Below are 13613 nucleotides of genomic sequence, written 5' to 3'. Positions count from 1 at the left end.
TCTTTCCTTAAATTTCTAACTCTTTGTCTGTAGGCTTCAGGCACTGGTTCATATGCACCTAAGGTGGATTTTTTCACCTCCTCATACGTCCCAGAAACCTCCTCCGGTAGTGATGCAAACACTTCACTAGCCCGACCTAGCAGCTTTGTTTGAATCAGTAATACCCACATGTCCTGTGGCCATTTTATTTGTTTAACTACCTTCTCAAATGAAATGAAAAAAGCTTCTACCTCCTTCTCATCAAACCTTGGCAATGCTTGGACACGTTGAAATAGATTCTCACCAAGCCTTTGACTTTGACGCACTTTCACACTATCCTCATCACTATCATCCAACTGTGTGTTTCCCTTTACGCCTGCCAATTTTAACTGACTGTCATGTTTAATGGCCATTTTCTGAAGTTCAACTCTCTCTCTTAATCTTTTTCCCTGATCTGTATCTCCCTTTCTCTTTCTTTTTGTTCAGCTAGGGCTATTCTTTCTGTTTTCCTTTCTTCTCTTTCTTTTTCCTCTCTCTCTTTCCTTTTCCTCTCTCTCTCTTTTGTATTTAAGCTGCTTTAATTCTTTCTCATGTTCCATTAGTTTAATTTATAACTGATTTTTTGCCATTTCCAATTAATCAAACTGTATCTCAGGCAACTTTAAATGCTGAGCCACTACCATATGACCTCATCTTTTCGTATTTTGTCAGGTAATGTTAACTGCAATGTTTTTGCCAAATCTAACAGTCTGCATTTAGTCTCTGTCCGTAAGGTAATTTGTGTGACCATCTCTACCCCCACAAACCTCTGAGTCTCTGAAAGAGCCATTTGTCCACAGCACACTCCCTACTTAAACTAAAATATCACACCTGAAAAGAACCCACAATATGCTCACCCCTCACTGTCTTTAAGTTCACAAAGCCAATCCAATAGATAGACTTTTATCCAGGACGAGCCCCCAATTTGCTATGGGCCAGGGTGTAGAGAATCCCAAAGTGTATCATGGAGTTCACCTGACCCACAGCTTTTAATAGATTGCGGTATGGGGAGCACACGGCCCACTCTGCAGGTGTGGTACAGCAGAAATGGAAAAGTATTTTTTAAAGCAAAACAATGTTTATTCTATGAACTCAAGTTAACCTTTTTAAAACATACAGTGAACATCCTAGCAACCATTAATTCAAATACAACCCCCAACGACTACAACACTAAGTAATGCTTATGCTATCCTTTTAACATCCAGAAGACTTACAAAAGAAACACCTTTTAACAGAGACACATCAGGTTTACATTCACTACTGAAGAAATTTATAATTCTGAATTCACCAAATGATCAAGAGATAGTCTTTTCATGTCAGATAGAGCAACAGTACAGCTGCTCTGTCTGGCTTCAGCTCCTACACTGAAAACAAAACTAAAACACATCCTACAGCAAACAGCCTAAACCGAAAGAAACAGCTGACAGACAGCCCAGCTCCACCCCCTCTCTGATATCACTGCAGTAATAAACACCTATTTCTTGAAGGTACTCTCACTACAGAGATTTATATACACACCCATTTATAGATACCCATTTCTTGAAGGTAAATTTCTTTAACACCCATTTCTTAAAGGTACTCTCACATGACAAATGCTTCTGGAGTGTTTTGCTCGGGACTATATGAATGCAAGCTGTTGTTGTTATTACTACTTGTTAATCAAAAATGTTTGAACACTCAGTTTAAACACCAGTCAAGAATTCCAATGTGGCTAATTGTGTCACCATTTCATAAATAAAAATGATTTGCACCCAGAGCTCTGAAAGGGTATATAGTTATAAAAGTTTGGACATGAATAACCCAAAACGGAAGAAAGTCCCTGAGCGAGCGCATTTAACGCATGTTTTCCAACACTCAGTGTCGAGAAACACATGGGTATTCAACGCGACTCACTTTGAATAAGGAGCCTAAATAGCCGATGGTGCACATAGCCCCCTTTTACAACGGGAGCTCCGCATCCCGATCTCCGAGGCCCTGAAAGAAATCCCCAAACTCCCCCCCCCCACCCCCCCGCCCATCTTCCCCCAGCCTGAACGCAACATGGAAGGTACATGGGAGGTTCCCCTGCACCCGCCCACCCTCGGCCCAATTGCACGTGCACACAAAATGCCAGTTTGGCACCTTGGCAGTGCCAACCTGGCAGTGCCCCAGCTACCTGGGAACCTTGGCAGTGCCAGGTTGGCACCCAGGTGACACCAGCAGTGGGAAGGCAGCCTGCCCTACTGTAGCTGAAGGCAACTTCACCACAATCTTGTTGGATCCAACTTAATGACATAGAAAACCCTCACCGTCACCTTCATTGTTGACATCACTCTGGAGAAAGGACGTTCTCTATTTGCTTATTCCCAAAGCGGCAGAGGTCAGCCTGTAAATCCATTGCATCAACAAGAGAGCTGAGGAGATGATGATGGCGGTAATGAATAAGATGATGTCAACTGCAGCCCATCCATCCCTTGCTCCTTTCTTCCGATCTCCTGCACCTCATCGCCTGAATCATTTGCTGCTTCGCTTCCAAGAACCAGCTCAAATACTTTCACCCAAGGGTAAATCGATAATGTTAGTCAATGTGTTATGCCGGTCAATTCCCAAAAGCAGGAGCGGGGGTTGGGGGGGTGCCCTGTGGGCTACAGAATCACTGGGCCAAGAGGCCCGTTTACGCTGGCGTGAAACACTCCGGTATTTACGCCGGCGTCAACACTTAACCGCGTTTTTAGAGAATTCTAGCCATACTACCTTCTTCCCAAAGGTTGAGGAGAAGATCACTTGTTGCTTCAGAATTGCACAACTCAGAACTCAACAGAAGATTTGAGATTCCATAGAACCTCTACAGTGCAGAAGGAGGCCATTCTGCCCATAGAGTCTACACTGACCCTCTGAAAGAGGACCCTACTCATGTCCACTGCCCCATCCACCCTGTAACATAACGTGCACTTCCCTGGACACAAAGGGATAATTTATCATGGCCAACCCATCTAACTTGCATATCTTTGGATTGCGTGAGGAAACTGGAGCACATGGAGGAAACCCACGCGGACACGTGGAGAATGTACAAACTCCAGACAGTCATGTATCCAAGGCCTGGAATTGAACCCAGGTCCGTGGCACTGTGAGGCAGTAGTACTAACCACTGTGCCGCCACATCACAATACATTAAATACAAACTCTGAGGTCAACCAACAATAATATGCAGCAACTGAGAGGTGTGATTTCTAAGACTACAGTTGTTATTTTGGTAACATCTTAGAAGATGTTTTGCATTGCAGAAATCAAGGACAACATCAGTAGCATTTTCAACATATCTTGAATACATTGCCAAAATTGGGGGTAACAAGTTTATGAACAACTATCAAAAGGCCATTGGATATGTAATTGAAAAGGGAATTTAGCAGGGCTGTGGGAAAAGGACAGGGACATAGGACTAATTGGACAGCTCTTTCAAAGAGCGGGCACAGGCAAAATGGGCTGAATGGCCTCTTTCTGTGCTTATGATTCCACAATACTATTTATACACTCCTTATCATTGGCAATCACTCGTGTTGAGGATGATTCTTCCTTACGGATTGCTGGGATTAAAGTGAGGTGTCAGTATTGGCTGTGGGTATGTAGATAGCTTATGATCCCTATCTTATCCGATAGCCTAATTTTCACGACTAAAATTAAGAAAATTTCAAGTAAATTATTCCTCAGTAAAATTACAAAGAAATAAACACAAGTGTGTCAAAAAGTTTTTGTAATGTATCACTTCATTGCTTTGTGGTTATTGTTTGCTTTTGCTATTGCAGAAATGCAATCCTAGGAGTTATGATTAGAAAGGACAATTTTTAGAATATGAATTATAGGTCTCAAGTTGTGCTATGAAAGGCCAGGAAAATAAATGCTCAGCTTCTTAAATGTAATTACTTAGAATTACTTCCCTTGACAATAGGGCTGATTATCTTGATTTGACAAGAAATGCTGTAATTGAAAATAAATTATGACCCCCTGGGTTAGATTTCCACTGGAACCTGGAATTTCATTGCACGTCAGTGATTTCACAATTTTCTTTGAAAAGAAACGTAATAAGCTTATCTTCTCTTGTCATCTTTATGCCAATTTAATACCAAAAGTGCACTTTAAATTATAAGTTTACCTTTATCTTTGTCCACCCCCATCCGTCGCTTGTTTGCAATCCCGAAATCTAAAAGCAGTTAACTGTTTTGCAATTTGTGTAACGTGGAAAGCCCTTTCTGGCAAAAAGGGCATTTGTTAATAGGAACAAGGCAAATGGAGCCCAGAGAATCATGGATAACAGGATTTAACATCTCTCTGCTCGCTTCAGTTCTGTGCACAATTTCCTGCTTGGTTGTCCAGTAGCTTTTAAGGCCCTCTCTCCCACAGCATGTATCAATAATCAGACAAATTTAATTTGAAACTATTGTCCTTTTGGTAACCCACAATTCCTCAGTTCTCCAATGATCCTGCCAGCGCTAGGTATGTATTAGAGTGTGGGGCAGATGCCATCGGTTTGGATAGGATCCTTTAAAGATAACATTGGGTGCAATTTAATGGCCATGTTGCACTCAAACAAGGCTGTTAAATCGTGGGAGAGGCCCAACTTGAGAACCGCGTTGGGCGCTGATCTGTTTGTGATCTAATTGGCCCGCTTCTGTTGGTGAGATCAGCATCCCACCGTAACGTGGCAAGAAACCAATAATCAACACTTAAGTTAAATCTCCATACAATTAACGGGAGTGACCCCCTATCTAACGCCCCCCCCCCCCCCCCCCCCCCCCCCCCCCCCCGGGAACTAATGGCCCTCCAGGTAAGTGGTCACGTGTGTGCTGATTAGTACTCCTTTTTAAAAATGTGAAGTTGGTGGAATGGCTGCTGAAGGGAGGAGGCAAGTAGCCATCTTTGTTCCCGAGCAAAGATCTCGGGGGACTGGGGTTGCTGTCCCCGTGCTCGGAGAGTGGTGGGGGACCCACCAAGGGGCCAGCCTCGATTGGGGTGGGTCGCCATCAGTGGGGTGGGTTACGGAGCAGGTGGAATGCCTGCCCATGGTCTGGGATAGGCTTAGGGGGGTGGTGGGTTGGGGAGATGGCGTCTCAATGCCCACAGATCGACCATGCCAATCCCTGGACAGTGTGGCTCTGTGCCGGGGGCAACCCCAGCATGTTAACCTTAAGAGAATCATGAACAAGGACTCCCAATCCCTTTGTGCTTCTGATTTCCTAAGCATTTCCTCATTTAGAAAATAGTCCGTGCCTCCATTTCTCCTTACAAAGTGCATAACCACACACTTTTCCACATTGTATTCCATCTGCCACTTCTTTGCCCACTTTCCTAGCCTGTCCAAGTCCTTCTGCAGCCCGCATACTTCAATACTACCTGTCCCTCTACATTGTTAGACGTATTAAATGCTGTGGTATGAAGAGGCAAAAGTTCTGCTCCTTTTTCACCAAAACACTTTTATTTGTTGCAACTGACTCTACACAGAACTCTACACATCACCAGATCCAGAGGCCACTTGAAGCCCCTTTACATATCAGTGTCAATCATTGAACACTTAACATAAATGAGACAATCATTGAACACTTAACATGAATGAGACAACTAATTGCAATGTCTCTTAACCCATTACTTAACAGTCTCCCCTTCGTTGAAGAAAAAAACAATTAGGTGAAAACAAAATTTCAAGAAACTAAAACACACACGTGATTTTTTGAGTAGAAGAAAAACAACATTCACAGAAACAGGCGCCCTTCATTCACAATATCCAAAAGTTTCTGTGAACTAGCCCCTCTTTTCGTAAAACAGTCTGATAGTTGATAGCTACTGTCAACCCATTTAATTTTTGTTATTTCCCCTCTGTCCAACATCTGCTTCAAACTTGTGATGTCTATCCGTAACCTCTTTTCATTGACACTTTTTGTAGAGTGCACATTTTCCCACAGGGATTTATTGTCAATGTGACAGTCAATAGGTATATTACCCAAATCCCCTAATCCCAAAATTTCTGTCAATATCTGACTTATATAAAAAGCCATATCCACCGCTTCCACTAAGCTTAACGTCTCAGCAGCCAAAGTGCTTTTGACCACTCTCCTTATTTTTTTTGTTTCCCACACAAGAGGGCAACATTTACCATTGTTCCCCAAAAGGAAAATTATAAAACCTCCTGCGCTTGAAACTCCATCACATAAATTTGCATAGGACGCATCACTATAAACTATGAGTTTTAAATGCCTAAGATCACTTAAAACCGGGATCTTCAAAACACACTCCTGCATTTTTAGTTTGGCCAACACTTTATTTGCTCTTATTATGTCTTCCACTTTGGGATCATTCATTTTTGTACTCAACTCTAAGACATCAAAACTCACGTCCGGTCTAGTCTGTCTTCCTAACCAGTTCAGTTGCCCAATTAAACTCCGCAGTTGCTCTTTTTCTATCTTCGAAACCATTGCGTCTTTTTGTGAAACCCGGCCACAACTAATTGTTATTGGGCTGATGCTTTCCAAATAAGATTGCTGACGTAAAGTTGCCCCTAACTGAGTCTGTCCGATTTCCAAAGCAATATATTTAAATGCACCGGAAGCCTGACTTCCAACCCTGAATTCTTTTCTCAAACCAGAGATTACAATAGCTTCAAAATCACTAGTCCCACCCCACAAAAAATCATCGGCATGCATCATAAAGATGCCAGCAAGATTTCCTTTATAGGGCCAGTAAAACATTGCAGGATCTGCTTTCAACTGGCAACAGCCTAACTTTAACAAGACTGACCTTACCGAAAAGTACACACTCTAGGACATCATTTAATCCATATACACATTTGTTCAATTTCCAGAGTACCCCTTCTGTGTTAGCTGCTTCTTTAGGAGGACGGAGAAAAATGTCTCTCTGGAGTTGATGCCCCTGCAAAAAGGCAGCTTTTATATCTATAGATTTGCATTCCCATGCCTTTGTGGCTAATAGAGCCAAGAAGATCTTTAAAATAACCTTTCCTGCTGTAGGTGAATCTACCCTTAAGTCCTGATCTTCTAAGTTTTCTTCAAATCCCCTTGCCACAAGCCTGGCCTTTGCCTTATGAAAAATGAAAATCGCTTATTGTCACGAGTAGGCTTCAATGAAGTTACTGTGAAAAGCCCCTAGTCGCCACATTCCGGCGCCTGTCCGGGGAGGCTGGTACGGGACTTCCTCCCCTGAATGCTGTACATTCAACCAATGTTTATAAGTTCCATCTGGAAGAATCTTTTCCGTACAAATCCACCTGTGGGATAGAGCTCTTTGTCCCCTATCCGGTACTTCCGTGTATACCCCAAATTCACTCCAACTATACAATTCTTGCTGTTTAGCGTCTCTGATAACTTTTTCACCTAATTTATTTGAAGCCACCAAAATCTCACGTGCATGTGGGCTTCTACTTCTATTAGTATTCGTAGTCTTACTCATGTTCCGAGACCTTGATAAACTACGTCCCCTCTTGTGCCTGGTATCTTGTTCTGTACTGCTTGATCTTTCTCTTCTGTAGCGGGATGTCCTTTCAATAGTTCTCAACCTTTTCCTGCGAACCTGTTCACTATCTGATGTACTATCTGAACTGGCACTGCGTTTCTGTGCCCTCCATTTTTGAACTTTGTTTTCCCAATCCATTGTCTTAACTTCCTCCCCTGAATGCTGTACATTCAACCAATGTTTATACTTTCCAGTGGCCTTCCCTGCTCTACTAACAACAGTTGCATCCTTCCATTGACTAGACCCTTCAGGCAGATATGTCACTTTTGTACCAACCTTTGGCAGTTGCCCTTTCGGAAAAATGGCCTGATCTAATTTATCAGAAGTGTCGTGTTCCTCTACAGAAACCCTGTCTATATCAGTTAACTGGTCCTCATAGTTCTGCAACACATGCGTACCAGATGACTCTGGCTCCTCGTCATGTCTGTCTGCTCTGTCTAAATTTGAAAATTTGTAATCGGTATTCATTATCCTTGATGAATGTACCCTAACAGTTTGATTACCATGTTGCAAAATAAATGTTTTGCCATCTATGCCTATGATCTTTCCTGGGCCTTTCCATTCATTAGAATTGTCTCTCTTATAGTATACCATGTCTCCTTGCTGAAAAACGGCATCTGATGGCCGTACATTATGTCTAAAAGCTCTGCGAATTCTTTCAGAGATTTCTGCTTCCAAAAAAGCTTTTCTACTGCTATGTAACGCGTTTAAATGTTCAGCAAAACCTGAGCTAATTTTAGTCCCTTCCCAAGCTGGGGGCTGGTCATCCAAAATGGAGGGAATTTTAGGATTTCTACCAAACACTAACTGATAAGGACTATAGCCCCCAACCATCTGCAATGAATTCTTTGCATGTACCGCCCATGCTAAAGCTGAATTTAGTGTGCAGTTTGGTCGATCTCCCAAAATTTTCCGAAGCATGTCATCGATAACAGCATGATTTCTTTTGCAGACACCATTACTAAATGGGCTTTCTGCAGCCGTGTTCATAACTCTGATATTCATGTTTTCACACATATCCTTAAACTCATCATTAGCAAATTCTCCCCCATTGTCCGTAAAGAATTTTGCTGGTGGATCCATTCCTGTCCCGATCCATTTTTCCACAATTTGATCCAAAATTACTCTCTTTTCTTTACTTCGTACAATCATTGATTGACTAAATCTGGTTGCTAAATCTACAAAATGCAAAATAAATCTATTATTTGCTTTATCCCAGATCTTAAGGTCCATGGCCACAATGTCATTAAAATCCCTGGCCAAAGGTAGGGTTACTATCGGTCGTGCTGGTGTCCTTCTGTACTTCCTGCAAATTTCACAGCGATCACTAACCTGGTCTATCAGTTTAGTATAGTCATCATCCCTTACCCCTGCATCCTTTAATACATTTTTCAGCCTCCGAGGAGACGGATGTGCAAATTGCCTATGCAGTTTTACTACAACAAGCTTTTTATCACCTAAAGTCGCATTATCAACTGCCATTAACACATCCTTAACCACTCTACTTGAAATATTATTTGTCAATAATGGAAGACAATAGTGTCCCGAGTGTGTAAATTGTAAGTCCACCGTCTTTCCAAAAACTGTTGCCTTATCCTGTTCCATATCCAGCTTCATGTGTGCTTTCTTCATCGACGGTCTGCTCAGAAGCAAAGGTATCTCACTTGATACAACATCCATGCTAATGAAACGATTCACTCCAGCAATATTGCAAGGGATCACCACTCTTTTCAGCGACTTCAGAGTATTATCATCCCCAAACCTGCAACTTGTGGAACTTTTAAATTCCTTAACCTTGTTATGATTTTCAGCATCCAATGAGTCCAGATAACATTTTAACCAGTCAATCCCACACACAGTAGATGTGCAGCCACTGTCCAATACAGCACAGTTGAAAGATTCTGCAACCAACACCCTCATTACTTGCGTAAAACAGCTTGTTAATAGGACAATGCCTTCTTTCTGTTCACTATCTTTTTCCTCTTCTGACTCTTCCGTGTCATGTGTCGCTTCAAATACTCTATCATAACGAGTTGGACAGTTGAAAGCATAATGGTATTGAGAGTCACATCGAAAACATCGATTTATCATGCCCTGTGCATTTCTGGGGTTCATCCTCCTATTGTAGGTTCTAACTGGGTTTCTGTCTTCATAATTTCCTTGTCTCGGTCTCCTTTTATAGTCTTGAAGCCTGTTTGTAGCCATCCTGTTAGTAGTGTATATTCCATATTCTGCGTTATTGCAGGCTGACCTATTTGGGTCATCAGAGCCATTGGAATCGAATGTTTCCCTAGAAATTTTTTAAAGCTGTTGTCATCTGTTCGAATAAGGTATCGTTATCTGTAAACTGAACTCCTGTCAAAACCAGGAGCCTATCCATGTTGCTCACTCTAGCACAGTCAAGTAATTTAAAGGCCAACACAGACTGTGGAAATTCCAGCCAGTGTTTCTGCAGCCTTTTATATAGTCTGCCAAATTCCATTATATAGTCTTCCATAGATAAATCCTCCATTTTCCGGAACTTATCAAAATCCGACCATGCTTCATACGCACTTAACAAGTCATCTTTCTTATAAATCTTATCCATATAAAGTAATAAAGTCGCCAGACCTTCTTCTGAGTCTAACTCTTCCACCTCTACCTCAGAAAGCACTTTGTTTCGAATTTTACTGCCATATGGTAAAGAAAGAGCCAATGCCATACCTTGTTTTCTCTTTCCTAAAGCAGTCACCTTAGTCCACATAACTACCGCACTTCTCCATTGGTCGTATGATTCCCTTTCAGAAAATAAGGGAGGATAATCATATCCAGCCATCTTCGTCCTGGGTTCAGCCATATCTCCCCTTTTGTTTTTTTTCACTCCTTGGTTTGATCTGGAACAATCGTATCTTTTAACCCTTCACATTTACACAGCAACCATTCTCTGCTACCAATTGTTAGACGTATTAAATGCTGTGGTATGAAGAGGCAAAAGTTCTGCTCCTTTTTCACCAAAACACTTTTATTTGTTGCAACTGACTCTACACAGAACTCTACACATCACCAGATCCAGAGGCCACCTGAAGCCCCTTTACATATCAGTGTCAATCATTGAACACTTAACATAAATGAGACAATCATTGAACATTTAACATGAATGAGACAACTAATTGCAATGTCTCTTAACCCATTACTTAACATACATATCTTTGTATCATCTGCAAAAATAGCAACAGTGCCTTCAGTTCCTTCTTCTAGGTCATTAATATATATTGTGAAAAGTTGTGGTCCCAGCGCCGACCCCTGAGGCACACTAGTCACCAGCTGCTCTCCCCAAAAAGACCCCTTTATCCCCACTCTCTGCCTTTTGCCAGACAGCCAATCCTCTATCCATGTCAGGCTTGTACCCTTAACACCATGGGCTCTTAATTTATTTAACAATCTCCTATGCGGCACCTTGTCAAAGGCCTTCTGGAAATCTACATAAATCATGTCCACTGGTTCTCCTTTGTCTAACCATAACAAATTTGTCAGACATGACCTCCCCTTGACGAAGCCGTGCTGACTCAGTCCTATTTTATCATGCACTTCCAAGTACTCCGCGATTTCATCTTTAATAATGGACTCTAAAATCTTACCAATGACCGAGGTCAGGCTAACCAGCCTATAATTTCCCGTCTTCTGCCTCCCTCCTTTCTTAAACAGCAGTGTTACATTAGCCACTTTCCAGTCCTCTGGGACCCTTCCTGCCTCCAGTGATTCCTGAAAGATCACCACCAACCCGCCTCCACAATTTCCTCAACTATCTCTTTTAGAACCCTGAGGTGTAGTCCATCCGGTCCAGGTGATTTATCCACCTTCAGACCTTTAAGTTTCCTCAGAACTTTATCCTCAGTGATGGTCACTGCACTCACCTCTGCCCCCTGGTTCTCCTGGAGCTCTGGCATCCCACTGGTGTCTTCCACAGTGAAGACTGATGCAAAGTAACTATTCAGTTCCTCTGCCATTTCTTTGTTCCCTATTATTACTTCTCCAGCCACATTTTCCAGTGGTCCAATATCTATTTTTGCCTCTCTCGTACCTTTTATAGATTGAAAAAAACTCTTCCTATCTTCTTTTATATTACTAGGTAGCTTGCACTCATATTTCATCTTCTCCCCCCTTATTGCTTTTTTAGTTGTCTCCTCTGTTTGCTTTTAAAAGCTTCCCAATCCTCTGCATTCCCACTCACCCTTGCCACCTTGTATGCTTTTTCTTTTACTTTTATGTTGTCCTTGACTTCCCTCGTCCTGCCCTTAGCATGTTTCTTCCTTCTTGGGATGAATTTCTGCTGTAACTCCTGATAACCCCAAAAACCTCCTGCCATTGCTGTTCCACTGTCTTCCATGCTGGGCTCCTTTTCCAATCAACTCTGGCCAGCTCCTCCCTCATGTCTTTGTAGTTACCCTTATTTAATTGTAATAACGTTACATCTGACTCCAGCTTCTCCCTCTCAAACTGCAGGATAAATTATATCACATTGTGGTCACTGCTCCCTAAGGTTTCCTTCACCTTAAGTTCCCTAATCAAGTCTGCCTCATTACACATCACCAAATCCAGAATTGCCTGTTCCCTAGTAGGCTCTGTCACAAGCTGCTCCAAAAAAACATCTCGCAGATATTCCACAAATTCCCTTTTTTGGGACCTAATTTTCCCAGTCCACCTGCATATTGAAGTCCCCATGATTATCGTAATATTGCTTTTTTTACATGTCTTTTCCATCTCCTGATTTATTTTCTGCCCCACATCTTGACTACTGCTCCGGGGCCTGTACCCAGAGATTCTATGCCTTCTGATTCTATATTGCTCCTTGCTATCAGTTTAAATTCATTCCTTGCTAACAATGCAATCCCGCTCCCTTTGCCCATCTGCCTGTCCTTTCAATAGGACACATATCTTCGTGTGCAACAAGCTCACTTACCTTGTTCCGTATACTGCAAGCATTTAGGTATAAAACCCTCAGTCCTGCAATGACCACCTCCCTTCTCACACTTGTCACCTTTTTTGCTCTGCCTGAGGGTGATGTTGTTCTCTTATTTTTATTCTCTATTTCCCATTCAGTTATTACATCTTCTAAGCTAACATTCTGGTTCCAACCCTCCTTGCCATACTAGTTTAAATCCTCCCGAGTGACTCTAGCAAACCTCCCAGCCAGCATATCAGTGCCCTTCCAATTTAGATGCAACCTGTCCTTCTTGTACAGGTCCCACCTACCCCGGAGAGACCCCAATATTCCAGAAATCTGAAACCCTCCCTCCTACACCACCAGTTTAGTCACGTGTTCTACAGCGCCTCGGCAATGCCTACCTCGGACTGGAACATGCTCGGCAGCACCTCATCAAGGTCCATCTGGTACTGGGTGATGTCCCCCAGCTCCTGGGACATGCTGTTGAGGTGCTCAGCCATGCCCGTCACTGACCGAACATGCCTTGGACACTGCCACTCATGCTGCCAACATTGTGAACCAGGCCCTCCACTGCGGTCGCCATCCTTGCAGTGTCGTCCTTGGTGCCACGAATTGCCAGCACCATCACCTGTGCCCATAGCCTCTGGGACTCCTCCAATCAACTATGGGCCTGCTGGAATGTCGCTGGCATCCCCCTCTGAATCTCATGGCCTCACCCTATTGTCTGCATTAGCTCCAGGTAAACATGTACCAGAGGGTCAGCATCTGACTGGGACCCAACTGGGTCTTGGGATACAGCAGACCTCCGACTGCCGACTCACCTGGTCGTTCTTGCCTCCACCTGATGTGCATCTGCTACTGTATGGTGCTCATCAGATTCTGCCCCCGAAGCCTGCACAACTATCACCCACCGAGGTGGGTGTCTCTGCGTTAGTGGAGGGTGGGGATGACAACTATGCCACAATAATGGTGGCATCTTCGGAGCTCTTCTCCGAGGTGTTCTCTTGGGAGGTGGGGGGTTGGAGAGCACCTCGGATGGGCCACAGTCGTCAGCCCATCTGGTCCTATGGCAGAATGGACAAGTGATCAGTGGGAGGGGTGGGTCAGTCTGTATGGCATTAAGAACTTGCATTTAACAGGTCATCTGGGTGGGGCCAGTGGATCCTTAGCTCTG

The sequence above is a fragment of the Scyliorhinus canicula genome, chromosome 4 (genome assembly GCF_902713615.1).
Source record: "Scyliorhinus canicula chromosome 4, sScyCan1.1, whole genome shotgun sequence".
NCBI classification, from domain to species: domain Eukaryota; kingdom Metazoa; phylum Chordata; class Chondrichthyes; order Carcharhiniformes; family Scyliorhinidae; genus Scyliorhinus; species Scyliorhinus canicula.
Note: the sequence above shows the minus strand (reverse complement) of the source record.